At 43.9% G+C, this 17,627-nt stretch overlaps 1 pseudogene; it reads left to right on the top strand.

Moving 5' to 3' along the window:
- The first annotated feature begins 7,942 nt into the window (after positions 1 to 7,942).
- On the top strand, positions 7,943 to 14,686 carry LOC123602921 (annotated as a pseudogene).
- The last annotated feature ends 2,941 nt before the right edge of the window (positions 14,687 to 17,627 follow it).

The following is a 17,627-nucleotide window of genomic DNA, read 5'->3' as shown; positions in this document are numbered from 1 at the left end:
CTTCCCTCTGCTATAACACCTCCATGGCTCAGAAATGATACATGGCTTACTGTGTTTTTCTGTTAATCACAGGTTGAAGCAAAGTCATTCTCAAACCGTTCTCACATGTTGGAATCAGAGTAATTTAAATCTTATCTTCCCTAATCTGAGTTGACATCTGTGTGATGTGGTTCCTCCTCCTTGGCATATTTTACAAACGTTTAAGGGTACAGAAAAAAAGATCTTACGCTCTGGTAGCCTTTGCTTTGTTGAGGTAGAGATGCCTTTTTAAAAAATATATTTAATTTGGGGCGCCTGGGTGGCGCAGTCGGTTAAGCGTCCGACTTCAGCCAGGTCACGATCTCGCGGTCTGTGAGTTCGAGCCCCGCGTCGGGCTCTGGGCTGATGGCTCAGAGCCTGGAGCCTGTTTCCGATTCTGTGTCTCCCTCTCTCTCTGGCCCTCCCCCGTTCATGCTCTGTCTCTCTCTGTCCCAAAAATAAATAAACGTTGAAAAAAAAATTAAAAAAAATATATATATATTTAATTTATTGTCAAGTTGGCTAACATACAATGTATCCAGTGTGCTCTTGGTTTTGGGGGGTAGATTCCTGTGATTCATCACTTATATACAACAGTCAGTGCTCATCTGCCTTTTCTTGTCTTTTAAGGAAGAAATAAAACTGTCTTGATTTACAGAAGGTAGAAGACATGATTGTACATAGAAAATCCTAAGGAATATATAAAAAGCTATTAGAACCAATAACTGAGTTTAGAAAGGTTACAAGATACAGGGTCCATACACACAAGTCAATTGCACTTTTTAATTTGAGAAAACTCTTAAACTATTTTTTAATGTGGCAAAATATACATAACAGAATTTTCCATTTTAGTCATTTTTAAGTGTGCAGTTTAGTGGCATTAAGTACATCCACACTGATATACAACCATGAAGATGGCTTCTTAATATATAAAATTTTTTATCACTAAATATATCATATGTATGTATATATGAGTATATATATGTGTGTCTATATATCTTTGAGTTGAAAGTGGAATGGCAAGGCCTCATGTTTTACCTGCGTTTCTACTTCAAGTTAGAACAAAACCTAAGAACTGAATTCTATGTATAACTAATCTACCAGGCAGTTTGCGTGTGGCAGTATCAGGTTCCATGCACTATCTTGGGAAGACAAAAAAAAACTAATAAATACTTTAATGGGAGAGGACACACTTTATGTAAAATAATAGGTCTACCAGGTTTAAGCATTACAATATCAAAACATACTTATTGTAGTAAATATAGAAAATATAGGTAGGCAGGAAAAAAATAAACTAGAAGGATGGATATTATTGATCTTGACCTTTTAGGAATTGATAACTCTGTTCCCTTCAGTATTTGAGGACTTAAATAATATTAGCTGGTGCATGAGTTAATTATAAGCCACAATTATCAGACTTTTGCTCATACCATCTCAGGGGGACTACTGAGTTTCCGGCAATAACGGGCTAATGGGTTTTATTTCTGGTTTTGTTTGAGAGAAAACCATATGAGGGATTCATTTTATATATGTCTGGGTTTGGTTTTTCCCCTCCTAAATGACGTGTTTGTATATTATTCATCAGCTGGTTAAGCGTATATATGGCACAAGTATACCTAATGTCTCTTCTGACCTTTGAATTGGAAGGGATTTAATTTTACCAAGTGTCATTTACACTCCTAGGTGATCATTAGAATTAGATAGTGCAAACGTCTGATAAAGAGAATCTGGCTTCTATTCACTCTGAAAGAGGTATTCATGCCAAGTGGTAAACTGCCAATGGTAAACTCCTTATCTACACTAGTGGAAGGCTGGTATTGCACACATTTCCCTGGAGCAGAATATCCAAATGGCTTCTGTGTCCTTTTGGAATGCATCACGATCTTAGAATAACAGACTCTTTGATTAAGAAGTCCAACTCCCTTATTTGTACAAACCCCTATGCCCCTCATCAGACACAGGTGCTCCCCTCCTAGTTTTCCTCTTGTACCTTGTCCAACCTTTATTACCACCCTAATCATGCAGCAACATGAGGAGTTATTTACATTAACACATAAACAATAGAGTGAGACATTCTTCGGCCAGACTGTATCTTGCTCATCTTTGTTGTCTTCAGCACTTAGCACAGTGCCTGGAACTTACTAGCTTCTCAATAAATATTTGCTGAGTGAATGAATGATGAAACCAAGGCCCAGGGACAGGAAGTGACCTGCCCAAGATCACAAGTCTAGTTAGTAACGTTCTGAGAGGTAGGTTATGATAACATTTTAATTACATTGCGTTACTTGAAAGCACATAGTGAGAGGCCAGAATTACACTCATCTTGGAATAAAACTCTGGTGACTGGTTATTCACAGGATTGGAAATTCATGTGACAGCTTCAAGAGTTGACTCTGAGGTCCATCTTGAGAGGTGTTTTTGGTACCTTCGAGTTTTGCTTCTCTTGCTAATAGTCTACCAGTTAGAATGGTGGGTTTGTGTTTGTGGTGAGGAGGAAGCCACCTTGGTTGTCTTTGCCATGATTGGGAAAGGCTAGAATGGGAGAATCCCCTAATCTATGGAAGGGCAGAGAGACCTCTTCCCACTCATTCCCAGGATCCACAGACCCTTGTTTATATTCATGGTCAGTCTTTGTTAGAAATATGTAATCATTTTTGGCAGAAGTTGGGGATGGCTGGTGGCAATCCTGCACATGCGTGTGTGTGTGCATGTGTGTGTGTGTATGTGCGTGTGTGTGATGAACATTCAGTCTTGTGCCAAGATCGAAGCATTGTTGTTGTTGTTGTTGTTGTTGTTGTTGTTGTTGTTGTTGTTGTTTTTGAGGCAGAAAGGGTTGGAGTATCAGATGAGATATCAGATGAGAATGCTTGGCCTTTGAGGAGGTCAGGGAGACCCAGAAAATGTAGTCTGGCCAGCAGCCGGGTGGCAGTTATCATTGAATTCAGCAGAGTCCAACCTGAAGGTGTGCTCTGGGAAATCTGCTACAGGGAAGCCTCAAGATGCTGACCCTGGATCTTCTTCTGAGTGATGGCTGGAGTGTGCATTGTGCGTGAGTGTGTGTGTGTGTGTGTATGTTGTGTGTGTGTGTGTGTGCGAGAGAGAGAGAGAGAGAGAGAGAGAGAGAGAGAAAGAGAGAGAGGAAGGAAATGTAGAGAAGGTATGGCCCAGCTTACCCAGCAGAAGTCCTTTTCATCCACTACTCCTAGGTGACAAGGTGAGCATCAGAGTCACCTGGCTTGCCTAGATGGCCATGGGGAAAGATGTGTAGGTCTGGATCAGACTCATAGGTGGGAGTGTGTTAGTGTGGGCAAGGGGAGGGGCCCATGTCAGTCTCAGAGAGGAGCTGCTGCCTTAGTGGGTTATTATGAGACCTGCTGCCTCAGCTAAGTGGACAGGTGAGGTCACCTGGCTGTACCTCACCGATGAGGTTGACCAACTTTTGTTCCCAAATCCTCTCCAGGCTTTTATGCATATGGGAAACAAGTAGGGAAGAATTAAGCTGAAGTTCCCTCCCTTCTGACTACCTCTCTCTTTAGAAATGCCATCATTTTTTGCCATCAGGAATCGTTAGCATTGGCTTGGGGTCTGAAGGATGGGCTTTATGAGTCAAGAACTTCTTGAAATTGTTTTCAAATCCCTATGGCTATTTCATTCTGGGGAGATTCATAGCAGATTCTCAAAGAGATCCATGAATCAGCAAAGGATAAGAAACCATTGATGTAGGGCACAGCAGAAGGAATGTTTGTGTTCATGGGTCCTTGTTGTTCACATGACAGGGATGTAAATGAATGGGGTATGACAGTGTAGTAATAATCCGTTCGGTGGCTCAGGGCCTGGGGATTAGATGTTGTATCACCTGACAATACTAGTTATCCAAAGGCATGCACACACATACAGGTTAGAGGTAGTGGTCAGAAACTTGCTGAATGAGCAGGGGACAACTTCAGTGCATACAGAGAAATGAATACTATGTGTCCAAAGGGACATAGCTGGTTGGAATAGAATAGTCACTGTGGGGAGATCCCTGAACACAACCGGATACCAGAGCAGACAGAGTATTATTGTGTTCTTAGGATTGATTCAGTTTACAGTCCATAAGAGGGCCAGGTCACAAGGATTTCCAGGGGCCACACTAGACTTCAGTTAAGACTGTTCCCTGGCCCCTTAAGCTGTATTGCCTATGGTTATGTCCTAGAAGCAGAGGTGGTAGTCTGGCCTTCATTAGCCCCTAAACACTATTAGGTTCCTCTCTGCTTCATCCTTTCCACGAACCTCAGGGAACCAGGTGTTTTTTTTATACCATCCTATGGCTGGTGCTCTGTGTGATTGATTTCCATCCTTGGGGCTCAGGCTGATGGGATACCCAGAATAGTACCTTTTCCAGAACTGGAATCTGAGTGGGCAAAGGGAAAGTTTGGGGAAGCAAAATTCCCTCTGAGTTCAGGAATTCTAAACAAGGATGGCCATAAAGGGAACGGGAATCCTCAGGGAATCCTCAGAGAGGACTGCAGGTTTGGGAAAGGAAGATAGATTATTTGCAAATCTTTGGGCAAGATTCGGGGATTTTTGGCCCACAGGTTTCCTTATTGGCCCAGCTGTAGTTTGGTGGTCCCCTGAGGCTCTCACTCCTAACCACCAACTTCCAGCAATCTCCTGACAGTGGCTGTGCTCCTGGAGCAAGGCAAGCTACTGCCAAGTTGTTTTATTTTATTATTTTTTTATTTTAATGTTTATTTATTTTTGAGAAAGAGACAGACAGACAGAGCATGCACAGAGGAGGGGCAGAGACAGAGGGAGACACAGAATCCAAAGCAGGCTCCCAGCTGTCAGCACAGAGCCCTATGCAGGGCTCGAACTCACAAACTTCGAGATCGTGACCTGAGCCAAAGTCGGAAGCTTAACCAACTGAGCCACCCAGGCACCCCTACCACAAAGTTGTTTTAGAGGAACACATCCGGTTGGCAACTTTGTTGTACCCTGTGGATGACCTTCTAGCTGGACTGGTTCTGACTGCTCCCTCTTCCCAGCTTCCTTTGCAGGTCAGGCCTTGAAATTGCCCTATAGCTTCCACTGATTTTATGTTCTGGTACAGCTGTCCACAGATCCAATTCATGATTCGTGACTATTATTTGATCTTGTAGGAAGTAAAGTACTTGTCATCGCTAGTTTGTTTCCATTCAGGTGCTAATGGAATATTGTATAATGTATCCATTGGGAATATTTCCAAAGGATCAAATATCAGAAATTCAGCAACATCATGCCATTTGGTTCCTTGATACCATAGCTACTCCCTGTAAGAATGGTAGGATATCTTTTCTTATGTCATGCATAAAAGGAATTGAAAAAATTCATTTCTAAAGTTGCAGAAATGACCTCTCTTCCCACCCTCCCCCCATTTCCCCTCCCTTTGAAAACTGTCTAGAATTAAAGTCGCAATATGCCTGATCTATAGGCCAATGTGGTGAACACATGAATTTATCCTGGGGTACACTATTATCTGATTGTGTGGCAAGTCTTTTATTTATTATTTTTTAAATATTTTATTTTTAAGGGGCGCCTGGGTGGCTCAGTCGGTTAAGCGTTCGACTTCGGCTCAGGTCATGATCTCACGGTTTGTGGGTTCGAGAGCCCTGTATCAGGCTCTGTGCTGACAGCTTGGATCCTAGAGCCTGCTTCGGATTCTGTGTCTCCCTCTCTCTCTGCCCTCCCCCACTCATGCTCTGTCTCTCTCTCTCTTAAAATAAACATTAAAAAAAATATTTTATTTTTAAGTAATCTCTACACCCAACACACGGGGCTCGAATTTACAATCCCAAGATCCAGAGTCACATGCTCTACCAACTGAGCCAGCTGGGTGCCCCCTGTGTGGCAAGTCTTTTAATGTCTTCTTGTTAAAGGAAAGGCAGGGAAGGGAAGCCACATCCTTGACATCATTCTTCATTTGTCCAACAAATGTTTGTTGAACACCTACAATATACTAGGACCTGTGGTAGATATCAGGGATACAGAGATAAAAGATGTTGTCCCAGTCCACAAGAAATGCATAGGCCAGTGGGGAAGACAGGGAAGTCAACCATTAATTGAAATATAGTGGAGTATGGGTACCTGGATACCTCAGTCGGTTAAGAGTCTGACTTTGGCTCAGGTCATGATCTCGCCATGTGTGAGTTCAAGCCCTCTGGGCTAACAGCTCGGAGCCTGGAGCCTGCCTCAGATTTTGTGTGTCCCTCTCTCTCTGCCTCACCCCTGCTGGCACTCTGTCTCTGTCTCTCTGTCTCTCTATCTCAAAAATAAACATTAGAAAAAATTTTTTAAAGAAATATGGGGCGCCTGGGTGGCGCAGTCGGTTAAGCGTCCGACTTCAGCCAGGTCACGATCTCGCGGTCCGTGAGTTCGAGCCCCGCGTCGGGCTCTGGGCTGATGGCTCAGAGCCTGGAGCCTGTTTCCGATTCTGTGTCTCCCTCTCTCTCTGCCCCTCCCCCGTTCATGCTCTGTCTCTCTCTGTCCCAAAGATAAATAAACGTTGAAAAAAAAAATTTAAAAAAAAAAAAAGAAAAAAAAAAAGAAATATAGTGGGGGGAGCCTGGGTGGCTCAGTCGGTTGAGTGTCCGACTTCAGCTCAGGTCATGATCTCACACTTTGTGGGTTTGAACCCCGCATCAGGCTCTGTGCTGACAGCTTAGAGCCTGGAGCCTGCTTCGAATTCTGTGTCTCCCTCCCTCTCTGTTCCTCCCCCGCTCATGCTCTGTCTCTCTCTCTCTCTCTCTCCTTCAAAAATAAATAAAAACATTAAAAAATATATTTAAAGAAATATAGTGGGGTAATTGCTAGGAGGGCAGGAACAGAGTGCAGGTATCTCTGAAGAAGGTCACTACTCTCTTCCAGTGGAAAAGCAGTAACCCCTCATTCTTTTACTATTATTTTTAACCATTGTTACCTTTTTATCAGGAAAAAAAAAAGATTTTCCACGTAGATAAGTGAGTTTCCCAGATAACCAGCTTATCTCTCTAGATTTCATAACTTAAAACATTTAAAAATTATTTTGGGGGCACTTGGCTGATTTGGTCAGTAGCACGTGACGTTAAATCTCGGGGTTGCGAGTTCGAGCTCCATGTTGGGTGTAGAGATTGATAACTTAAAAGCAAAATCCTAAAAAGAAAAGAAAACACTTTAAAAATTATTTTTGGTGGGAATATTTGTAAAATGCATTCTTTACTCCTTTCTTTTCTTAAGTGGAATACACAGAATGAAATTCAATCTTTTCTCATTGACTCAAGGCATGGGCATGAACACCAGCCTTCGGTATCTGGCTGAGCTGCCCAAAGACTTCTTTGGAGATATGTTCACCCTTAAGCTAGATGATCCTTTCCTTATGGCTTTTTGTCACTTTTCTGTCTCTTTTTTCCTTATCAGGGCAATAACCGTGGTCCTAACTGCTTTTATTTTAAGGTCCCTAGTACCCCTCTCCTTTCTCCTTGCAAATTTGTGTTGGTCTAGGAATTCATACATCTAAACAGGTTAGACTTTTGTTTAAAATAAGAGTAAGTAGGGATGCCTGGGTGACTCCGTCAGTTAAGCATCCAACTATTGATTTCAGCTCAGGTCATGATCTTGGGTTTGTGAGATCGAGCCCCACATCAGGCTCTGGGCTGACAGCATGGAGCCTGCTTGAGATTCTCCCCCTCTCTCTCTGCTTCTCTCTCTCTTAAAAGTAAATAAGTAAAATTAAAAAAATAAAATAAGAGTAAGTAGATTATGAGTCAAGACTTGACAGGCTCACCTATAGGTAAAGTACATAATCTTGAGTATGTGAATGTGGTTACCCAGAGCGCCCTCTTTGTAGTTTTCTTTCTGCTTGATATTTACATTCCTTTGGGGGATGTTTTTGAATTCCCAGCATGTGTCAGACACTAGAGATACAGCCATGAACAGGTCAGTCCTTGCCCTCAAGGAGAAAAAAACAAAAGCAAAAACATAAAATAATAAAGTGTGGTGACATTTATGGCAAAGAAAGTACAGGGTGCTGGTGGAACATCTATGGAGAAGCCAGAAATCTTTACTGGAAGTGACACTTGAGTGACCTAGAGATTAAGTAAGGAGCCAGCCAGATGAAGGAAGTGGGGTGAAGAGGAGAGATGCCAGAGGAGGAGACACGTGGAGAAAGCTGGAAAGCCAGAGTGTGAGTGGTTGAAGGACCTGGAGGAAGCCCGAAGTGACTGGAGTGAAGAGAGCCAACGAGAGGTGTGGCGCGGAGAGAGCATCTTCAAGGTGATGAAACAAGCATCATGGCAGATGTCGGAGGAACTACTGTAGTCTCAAGATCAGTTGAAACATTTGATCCCCCAAATTCCCAGTGGGATCTTAAGTTTTATTTGCTCAAGTGCTTTGAGGAAACAAAGAAATGTATTCAGGGGCACCTGGGTGGCTCAGTCAGTTAAGCGTCCAGCTTTGGTTCAGGTCATGATCTCGTGGTTTGTGGGTTCAAGCCCCACATCAGGCTCTGTGCTGACAGCTCAGAGCCTGGAGCCTACTTTGGATTCTGTGTCTCCCTCTCTCTCTGCCCCTCCTCCACTTGTGCTCTGTCTCTTTCTCTCTAAAAAATAATTTTTTTTAATTTTTAGAAAAGATATTAAAAAAAGACATGTAGTCATTAAAAATTTTTTTAAATGTACCCATTTTCATATTTCCTATATTGGCAGAAATTAGTCCTGAGGCAAAAGCTGGTTTAATGTATAACTTTTGGGAATTAGACTTCTCCCAAATACTTATTTTTAAACAATAAATCATTTTCAAAATAAAGAACAAGATTATGTTTGGAGGATGTTAGGAAAACAAAAGTTCTTATCTCTTATTTTCTACGTATAGAAATAGGTTTATGAAGTTTAGGCCATGATGTGTAACTGGATGTAACAGCAAATTAATTGATTGTGTAACAAGACTATGCAATTTGCTCATGAGGCACTAGTTCTTAAGTTAGCTACAGGGAAATTGGCCTTTTCTATTATCTTCAATGAATCAGAGTTATATGCAGATTTGAAATTGCCTTATGATGCTTACTTAACCTTACCTTTGAACCCAAAGCAATCCTTTTTTTTTTTTTTTCATCCATGCTTAAATTCTTATAAAGGGGCCAGCCTTTATAACTGTGGTAGATTGTTGCACCAATGGCCCTAATGAATTCTGCCTCCCAGTGTTCATGCCCTGGTACAGCTCCCTCCAGAACTGATTCTGGGCTGGATCTTAAAGACTTGCCTTGGCCAATATGTATGATACAAGTGTAGCAGGGCAGTGCTTATGCACTGGGCCTGGCCCTCTTGGAACACCATCCTGGACTGCTATCCAAGGAAGTGGGTCTTCTCCACTGGAGGTTGGGAGGTTGTGAGGAGGAGAGCTGAGCCTCTCTACCCACCACGAATTGCCAGACATATGAATGAGGCCAACTTGGACTTTCCAGCTGTTCTAGCCGTCTGTAATAGACCAAGAGAGCCAGAGGAGACCAGTAAAAGAATTGCCCAATCAACTCACAGAACGTAGAGAAACAGTAAATCAGTGTTCTATGCCTCTGTGTTTCACAGTGAATTTTAGGCAGTAATACATAACGGAAACAATGTCGTTTTACATTGTTCAAGTTTCGCTTTAAAGGCAGGCTAAGATAGAATTACGAACAATGGGTGGGTGTTTTACTTAAATTGCTCTATGGGAGATGGAGAAAATTGTACACTGGAATAGAAGGGAGTATTTCAATCTGCTGGTAAAGTAAATTTTAAGTTAATATGACAAGTTAAAATCCACCAGATCTTTTTCCAATTTGAAACTTGTTGGATCACACTATTATAAGTAAACATTAGGATATATGTTATAAATTCTTCTCAAGAAAGTTTCTCACAAAAGTAATGCATTCTTAGGGCACCTGGAGGGTTCAGTTGGTGGACTGTGTGACTCCTGATCTCAGGGTTGTGAGTTCAAGTCCCACGTTGGATATAAAGATTAAACAAAAAAAATCTTTAAAAAATTAATAATAATACATTCTCCCTGAAAAAAAAAAAACAGAAACAGCTGAAAAATTTTTAAATAAAATAAAAAATATATCAAGCTTTATCTCACAATCCAAATATCTACTGGTAATCATTTCAGTGTATTTTCTTGTAGCATTTTTTCTGTGCTCCATTTAATACTTTTTCATATTTAAATCAAGCTGTGGGAGGGGAGGGGAGTGTGGATATTAAAGTGTGGCATGAGACTGTTGAGGGTCTTGAACTGTTGGTACAAATAAATATCTTGATTACAGCGGTGGTCACGGAAGGTAGATGTAATAAAATACAAATGAGTGAACTCTATATGGCTGGTGAAGCCTGCATGTGCTCTGTGGATTGTACCAGTGTCAATTTCCTGACTTTGATATTGTACTACAGTCATGCAAGTTAACATGGGGGAGACCTGCTGTACATTTCTTTGCACTTTCCTGCCAATCTATCCTTATTTAAAAAAAGAAAATCAGCATGTAGCTAGAGTCATGTCCTCCATTTCCCTTTTACATGTATTTTATTATATATATAACATATATTTTTTTCATTTAGAAAGAGAAGGTCCAAGTTTCATATCCACATGTCTTTTTAAAAAATGTTTTTAACGTTTATTCATTTTTGAGAGACAGAGCACAAGTGGGGGAGGGGCAGAGAGAGAGGAAGACACAGAATCCGAAGCAGGCTCCAGGCTCCAAGCTGTCAACACAGAGCCTGACACAGGGCTCAAACTCATGACCTGAGGTCATGACCTGAACCGAAGTCAGACACCCAACCTACTGAGCCACCCAGGCGCCCCTCATATCCACAGGTCTTGATTGCTTTCAAAAATGAACCAAAAAAACAAAAAAAACCTCTCTTAATATATTTCAGAGTTAACTGTTAAGAAGAGGGTACATATTTTTAAATCTATTATTTGTTGGAACATAATTATTGCCAGAATGCTGAATATTCTATAGAACACAGGGGGTTGTATTTGAGAGGCTCAGAAAGGGAAATTACATGAGAAAGATACAATTATAACGCTAACAAAATACCGTGAAATTATGCATGTGGTGGACTGGAGATGGAAAGAGGAATGGTGCAGTTGAGCTTGGCGAGGAAGCCCCAAGTATGCACGGTCCGGACTGATCTGTGAGGGCTTTGGGGCAGGGAAGACAGAGAGGCAGTCTGCTGAGCAGAGCCCGTCTAGGGCAGCTCAGGACAGGGCAGGGCAGGCTATGGTGCCTGAGAACGGAATGATAAAGAGCAGGCCATCAGTGTGGGCAACAGCGTCCAAGAACCCACCTTCAGGAGGGAGCAGAACATGAGCTAGAGTTCTGATATCAGATTCTGCCAAATACTGGTTTGCAGAAAGAGTTAGAGAACAGGAGGGAATAGAAAGCAGGGGGTGGGGGCAGAGTGCAGTGTCATTTTGGGTGAAAAGTCCAGAAGGGGCGGGCTGGTGGCTGTAGCTTCCCAGTTGGCCTTCAGGGTTCCCCTTTGTTCAGAGAATAAAGTCCAAACTCTACATAGCATAAAAGGCCCTGCGTGACCTGTCTGGTCTTGGAGTATCAACCTGACCTTGTCCTCTGTTGCTCCCCCAAATGCACCTTCTGGGCCTTTGCAGTTTCCAGAACCCACTGTCCTGTTTCTAGGCCTCCCTGCCCTCTCAGTTTCTTTTCCCTTTGCCTATCATGCTTTTCCTTCTGAATGTCAACACATTAACTGCTTCCCTGCATACAAGGCCTTGCTAGGTTGTCTCTGGGAAGCCTTCTTCATACCTGGGTTGGGTCATAACCCCTTTTCTCTGTCTTTGGCCTTCCGTGAGCCCCAGGTGGGTCCTGGTGGCCTCATTTGCCTGGTGTGAGCTTCCCTTCCCCAGTCGACAGGAAGGGGATGGTTGAGCTGCAGAAGAGAGGTCAAGTCCATCTCATGCTTCCCTGCTAGCCTGGGCCTCAGCACATGTTAGTCCCCCTACCTTCTCTTATGTCTCCACTTGGAAAGCTTCCCTCAGAACTCAAGACCCTGTCAAATGATCGCTCCTCTGTGTGACTCCCACCCTGGCCTCCCATAGCCTTTCATTCTTGCAAACACTCAATAAATATTTACTGAGCACACACTGTTGTGATCCCGCTGATGTGTGCTTACCACTTTAGCTGCCACTTTGCTGCATAGATGTCTTAGGCTGTGAATTTTCTGAGATTCACAATCTTAACTTATACACCTAGGTAACCCCCAGTTCCTGGAAAAGGTTCAGGCACACAGCAGACCTTGATAAATTTGTTTTAAGAATGAATATGCTTTATTATAAAGGATATTGGTTTCCAAGAAATGCCTAAATCCTTAAGACCAGAAGGCATATTAAAGGTCACCTCAGGGGCATCTGGGTGGCTCAGTGGGTTAAGAGTCCGACTTCAGCTCAGGTCATGATCTCGCGGTTTGTGAGTTCAAGCCCTGCGTCGGGCTCTGTGCTGACAGCTCAGAGCCTGGGACCTGCTTCAGATTCTGTGTCTCCCTCTCTCTGTGTTCCTCCCCGGCTCGTGCTCTGTCTCTCAAAAATAAAGATTAAAAAAAATTAAAGAAAAAAAAGGTCACTTCATCCATCTCCTAGGATCCGTCCATTCCAGGCGAGAGTCATCATGTAGAATTTGCTTGACTGAATTCAGTGGAGGGGGATTCATGGTCCATGTGACTGCTCATTCTACCTGAGGACAGCAGCAATCCTGTGGATGTTTTTCCTTCTGTGGAGCTGCAACCTTCCCCTTTGTAGTTCCCTCCACTGGCCCCCTGTCCTGCTTCCAGAATGTCACAAAAGAGCCCCTTCCCTCCTGCGGCTGACAGTCTACCATATATCTGGCAGTTAATGCATCTCTTCCTAAGTTTTCTCTTTCCAGGGAGGGAAGGACCACTTCCCAGCTGTGTGACCCTGAGCTTCAGTTTCCTTGTTTGTAAAAATCGGGATAAGACAGTACCTATCTATAGAGTTGTTGTCAAAATTAAATGAGCTCATATATATAATGTGCCTAGAACAGTTCTTGGTGTATATTAAACGCTCAATAATGATTTCAATATTATTTTGTATTATATTTTACATGTAGCACTTAAAATTGGACAACTTCTATTTTGAGACATTTAATTAATTTATTTATTATTTATTTATTTATTTTGAGAGAGAGAGCAAGGGAGGGGCAGAAAGAGAGGGAGAGAGAGTCCCAAGCAGGCTCCACGCCGTCATCACAGAGTCTGATGCTGGGCTCTATCCCATGAACCATGAGATCATGACCTGAGCCAAAATCAAGAGTAAGACACTTGGGGCGCCTAGGTGGCTCAGTTGATTGAGCAGGCGACTATTGATTTTGGCTCAGGTCATGATCCCACGGTCGTTGGATCAAGCCCAGCAACGGACTCTGTGCTGGGTGTGGAGCCTGCTTGAGGTTCTCTCTCTCTCTCTCTCTCTCTCTGCCCCCCTCTACTCATGCTCTCTCTCTCAAATAAATAAAATGTTAAAAAAAAAAAAAAAAAGGAAATGCTTAACCAACTTAGTCACTCAGGTTCCCCCAGACATTTAATTTAAAAAACAGAATAACAGGGGCACCTGGCTGGCTCAGTCGGTAGAGCATGAGACTACATGAGACTCATAATCTCAGGGTGGTGAGTTCAAGCCCCATGTTGGGCGTGGAGCATACTTAATTAAAAAAAAAATCAGAATAATACAATATATGATCACATGCATAGATTATATTATTAACATATGATATATATTTCATATAAATTAATTATATTATAGACTATATTCCCTACCCCCAATAAAATTGGAAATCCCCTTAGGCATTCACTATGAAGCTTTATGAGCAACTTGGTCTCTATTTTTAATAATTGCTTGCTTAATTAATTCGCAAGTGTCTACTGGACCTTAACTCAGCCCTGATCATTCACATATACTGCTTCAAGATTTTCCGATCATTCTCTGTGGAGTTCTTTAATTTAGGGTGACCCACCCTCCCAGTTTTCTCAGGACTGAGGGAGCGTGGGAGTTTTAGTTAAAACCGAATTTGAGGGGGGTCTTGAGACTCAGAACTTTCAGTGCTAAAACCAGGATGAGTTGGTCACCCTATTAATTCGTAACACCTCTTTCCCTGCACCACTGAGTCTCGCGTAGGCGGAGGCTCGGGTGCAGTCAAGGTTCGTCTCCACCTGTAACCCCCCGGGTCCCCCACCCCTGTGGCAGAGGGAGAATTGCTGCTGGAGGTGTAACGGCCATTCATACTGGTTTACAAGAGGTGTCAAAGACTGCCCTCATCCACGACGGCCTAGCACGTGGAATTGATGGCCTAGCGCATGGAATTCACGAAGCTGCCAAAGCCTTAGACAAGCACCAAGCCCGTCTTTGTTGCATCCAACTGTGATGAGCCTATATGTAGGAGGCTGGTGGAGGCGCTCTGTGCTGAACACTAAATCAACCTAATTAAGGTTGGTGGGGAATGGGTAGGCTTCTGTAAAGTTGACAGAGAGAGAAAAACCCCTAAAGCGGTTGGTTGCAGCTGTGTGGTGGTTAAGGACTATGGCAAAGAGTCTCAGGCCAAGGATGTTATCAGGGAATACTTCAAATGCAAGAAATGAACAAATAAAAAACTTGGTTCTTGTTCCTCAAAAAAAAAAAAAAAGATTCATAATGGATTTGAGGGATAGAGAGATGAATCGCCTGCTTCTAGAGTCGATGGCCACGGTCACTACTATAGCAATGCTGGAGATCTGAGGAGAGTATTTCCAGCTGGGTCTCATGGGGGTGTTAGACCCTGAGTGACAGAGCCTATAGCTTTGCAAGAAACTCAATTTTACCAATTCACGTTGCAGTGATCAGATCCTAGGGAATTTCACGAAAACTTACAAATGATGGATTAGTAAATCAGAACATCAATGTAAAATGTTCCTGTTACTTTCCTAGGGCAGCCCCTTACCTGCTTAAGGTACCCAAGAGGGAATGGAAAGTGAGCAAGTGGTGGAGGTGAGCGTTACTGGAAGGTGTGTACTGATGTTGGATTTTAGTTGAGTCTCCACCGCAGACAGCCCCTTTCTAGGGAGATGGAGCATGCGTTTGACCAGTGGCGACCACAGATGAGACATACTGGACTGACTCACCCACCCTGTGGGGCATCTGTGCTTACTGTGAGCTCCCAACCCACTCTTGTGCTCATAACCTCTTCACCTCATCCCGGTACGCTTTTCCAAAGTGACAGTCCTAAGTTCCAGATTCGTTTACACCACTCTACTTTTATTATAAAGTGCTTCCTCATACTAGATATCTGTCCCTGAGTCACATCACATGGGAATTCTGGGAATATTACCTTGAAATGGCTGATTTTCTCTAATTTTGTTTAGTCAAAACGAGGTTCCTGTTCTGTGCATGAGCCTTCATTCTCTCTCCAGCTTTACTGCAGCTTGTGTCTCATCAGGACAGTTACTTCTGTGGTTTGCAGTCTCTCAGACCACAGGGATTTTTCACCACCAGCACCACCTGCTGCCCTGATTCCCAGAGGCTTTCCTCCCTTTCCACCTGGCCTCTTCGCTGCCCTCTAGTTGACATACTTTGGGGTTTGCCACTGGCCAAGAACCGGGAGGGGCTGCGTTGGTGTGGGGTGATGGGTGATCTGGAAATAGCCTTGGGGGAGGGGCCTGGCTTTGAAGCTGGCATTGAGGTGTGTCTGTGCTCCTAGTGTCTGACACTCAGCCGTCAGAAGGAGGCAACTTTGCAGATCCAGCTCTTCTTTCCAGGGAGGACCCCCTGCACAGGGTATTTACCCCTCTGGGTTGGTGATAGAAAACTTCTACTCTGGGCTAGCTGGTGCTTCCTCCCCCTGGGGCTCACGCCCTTTAACTGGGTCTGGCAAAGGAAGGCAGGCCCTGGGCTTGTGGCCTGGAGGGGTCTAGCCAACGATTCACATATAGCAGCCTTTTACCTTTGCCAGCACGCATGACCCCTACTCGGCATGAGTCACTCATACAGATACCCCAGGTGATGAAAGGTTTCTCATCTGGGGCAGGGGTTGTAAAGGGAGAAAGGAGCAAGGCAGGGTGCCCAGTGGTGCAGGGGCCAGAGGTGGAGCCGAGAAGGCACCAGGTGCACGCCGGTTTTCCCTGAAGTCACCCTCTCTCTGCTCAGACGACAGGCAGCTGGTTGACACTGACCAGGCTGACTCAGGAGAGGCCTGGCAACTGCAAGTGACAAGCTCATGCTTCGTGGTGGTGACAGGCTTATGGTCTCCCTGCCACCCATCAGGCAGCCCAGAGCCTAGCCTCTGACTGCCCATTCCCTGCCCATCCGTCACTTTTGTTCATAAGGGTTAGGCCTAAATGTTGCTCACTGTTCATATGTCAAAGCTTTATTAAAGATAAATAGGTTCATGGAAGGAAAAGTGTGTCCTCAGGCCAACAATGAACAAGAAGAAAAAGATCTTAATTTGCCCAAATTAAGAATACTGATTCTGGGTAATCTTCAGCCTCTGTAGGGACTCACAGTCACCTTCTTGGGCTGGTCCTTCACCTGTATGCTGAGCTCTGCCAGCCCGAATCCTTCTGATCCACTGGGCTGGCCCTCTGGCTTTGGCCAAGCATGCTGGTGGTGACAGTAATGAGAAGGCAGGCACAGGTCCCCAGCTACCCTGACATGGGTGATGGGGACACTTAACAGGTATACCTGAAGCAACTTGAGGCTGACAGTCCCACCAACCCAGAGAGACTGCACCTGCCCTGTCTGCACAGGTGTTCAAAGTCCTCACATTCTCTGACAACCATGCACTCATCCAATGGCTCCAAAAGACCTCAGAGATGGGATTCTACACTAACCCAAAAGATATCATAAAAGGCAGGACATGCAATGGTCAGGGATACTGATGCCAGTCAAACCAGGATCGGACTCCAACTCTGTCATTTACCAGGTGGGTGACTTGGTACATTAACCATGGTTAGTCTTCGTTTCCTTGTTTATAAAACAATACTAATAACATCTGTCACTTCATAGAGTTGTCATGAGGATTGAACAAAATAATGTGGAGTACCTAGCAGAGCGTCCACGTGCATGTTTGCTACTATTCCCCAAACCTCACCCTTAGGGTGCATAAAGGCCTAAGAGGGGCCCTGACAATCCACCATGATCTAGGGACAACCTGCTTTGCCCTTTTGATTCTGAACATTTAGGTCATTATATATTTACTACTTCCCTGCAGTTTTCCACAAGAAGTGGGAGGGCTCTGTAGACCACCTGTAAACAGAATTATGGAGCCTTAGTTATGGGCCCGCTTCGGGCCCTGCTTATAGTCTAGGCTTTGGGTTTGGTCTCAGGAGTTGATTGTCCTAGACTCCAGCTGCCTGCCCAGTGGCTTTCTTGGACTGGCTCTCTGGCATACCCTGCTTACAAGATTAAAGGCACTTGGATCAACTCTACTGCTTGCCCAGGCCTGGCGGTGGGGGTGGTGACTGCAGGCCTGCTTGCTATGATGATTAGCAGGACACTCTGATGTGGGAACATGAAACTGGCAGATGGGTCACCTGATACAGGGAAGGGTGGGAGGGACCTGGGACCCGGAATGTCAGTAAGAGTAAGGTAAT

The sequence above is a fragment of the Leopardus geoffroyi genome, chromosome E1 (assembly GCF_018350155.1).
Source record: "Leopardus geoffroyi isolate Oge1 chromosome E1, O.geoffroyi_Oge1_pat1.0, whole genome shotgun sequence".
Classification (NCBI taxonomy): Eukaryota; Metazoa; Chordata; class Mammalia; order Carnivora; family Felidae; genus Leopardus; species Leopardus geoffroyi.
This window is presented reverse-complemented; position numbering and strand designations above follow the sequence as displayed.